Genomic DNA, 2,166 nt, shown 5'->3' with positions numbered 1-2,166 from the left:
TCCGTGAAATTATTTTCTAATATGTTATTTTTTAAAATCGTTTTTCAAAACTTTTATCAATTAAACTAATTTTTTAAAAATTATAATCGTTTTATTTTTTTATCATTCAATTAAGAATTTTCATTCATAATTAATGATATAAAATATTAATCAATAGCATATATAGTACTTAACATGTATAATTGTATGTTAAATAAATATGTTTATAAACATTAATCAATTTAATTATTTTTTCAAGTATATAAATTCTACTTTTTTTTACAGAAAAAAACTTTTATTTAAGAAAATAGCTAAACGGCACTTATATATTGCAGAAGAAATATTAAATCTAAAACTAAATAAGAAAATAAATTTTTTTTATGTTAAACTATTACTCAGAGGAGGTGCAAAGTTCGTTTACCAAAAATCTAATACAAGAGAAACAGAGACAGGTTATAAATAAGGCCGTCAAATGGGCTAAATTTATTAGGTTAGCCCGTTTACCCATTTAAATGGGCGGGTTTTGTATCTAAAATTAAGCCCGTTTAAATTTTGGTTGAGTCCGAGTGACTCGAAAAAAATAACGGGTTAAACGGATTAGTCTGCGGGATAAATGAGTAACCCGTTTATTATTTTTTTACATTTTAAAAAAAATAGCACTTTTAGGCTTTTAGCCCATATTTCTCCTAATTCGACTTGAAACTAAAAAATTATTATTTTAAAAGGTTTTTGACTTAAAAGTGATATTCTTTTATCAAAATATTTTTCAAAAAAATAAAATAAAAGAATAAACGGATTGACCCGTTTAACCCATCAGACTGACTATAAATGGTCTGGGGTAAAAAATTATGGTCCACGAATGAAGTGGGCTTAAACAATCCAACTCATTTGACAGCCCTAGTTATAATCTCTTTTGTTTCTAAATCTACACAAAAAGTGTTGCACCACAGAAACTTATATTTTCTTATTCTCATAATCGGCCTAAATGCTATCTGAAACGGTAAATATTTTCATAGATGAAAGACCCTCGTTGTATATTCATTTTGGACCTACCAAAACATCACCAACACATCCATAAAAAGAACTAATACACCACAAAAAAAAAAGAGAAACACCAAAAAAGGAATTATTTAATTTAGATTTGAATCTCAGATCTAAATCCCTAGAAATAGAAAATAACAAAATAAATAAGCAACAAAACAACAGAATAAACAGAGAGAAACAAAAGAAAAGGATTGCGAAAAAAAGAAGAGAAGACAAGTAATAGCAAGAGAAAGATAGTGGAGGGTTGTGGAAAGAGAGAAAAGAGAGAGGTGATGAGAATGTGGTGGGTGAGAGTGAGAGTGAGATACTCAGAAGAAAGATAAGAAGGGTTTGAGAGAAAGAGAAAAGAAGAAAAAAGAAAAAAGGTTTCACAAGGAAGAGGGGTGGTAGAGAAGAGGAGGAGGGCCACCGTAGCCCTGAGGTGGCGGTGGCGACTCTCAGAAGGCTTCAACCTGTTTCTATATAAATCCTATTCTTAATATAACCTAACACACTAATTGATAAATTTTTATAAATATATTTGTCCATCCAATTAGATATACTAGGTGTCATGTGTGATGTGAATTAACGTTTTTATGTTACTAATCGTTTACGAAAATTATTAATTAAGTGAATAAAAGACGAAAATAATTAATTTATAATATTTGAAGGACTAATTTGATTGATAAAATTTTTTAAAGACAAATTTAAAAAATGAATAATTTTTTAGAGAAAAAAAGGAAACCTTTTCGCAAAAGTTCATCTAAATAAATGCAATCTCATTCTCATTACTCCATCATTTTATTTTTTTGGGTATTAATCAACTTTTCCTAACAACCAACGTGATGCATGATTTTGCATACTCCAGTACAATTAAGCTAAGCTAAAAAAACATTACGGGTTAAAGCAACCCCCACGTCATCACTGCCATTTGCAACCCGATAAAGACTCCCCAGGCCCGGAGCTCCGCTAATATTATTGTTCCTGTTGGGTTATCATTGATTCTTTAGGGCCTGAGTGCTTGTACAATGGTTGGACTATATGAAGAATTGGGCCTCATTTTGATCTTTTGAGCCCAATTGGAGCTAAATATACCACAATCCTAGATTGCCCCATTCTTCCTCCTTCTCCGTTGTTATTCTGCTGAGTAGCCAGCAGCGGCAC

The sequence above is a fragment of the Arachis duranensis genome, chromosome 1 (genome assembly GCF_000817695.3).
Source record: "Arachis duranensis cultivar V14167 chromosome 1, aradu.V14167.gnm2.J7QH, whole genome shotgun sequence".
Lineage (NCBI taxonomy): Eukaryota > Viridiplantae > Streptophyta > Magnoliopsida > Fabales > Fabaceae > Arachis > Arachis duranensis.
The sequence above is the reverse complement of the archived record's forward strand: the minus strand, read 5'-3'. Positions refer to the sequence as shown.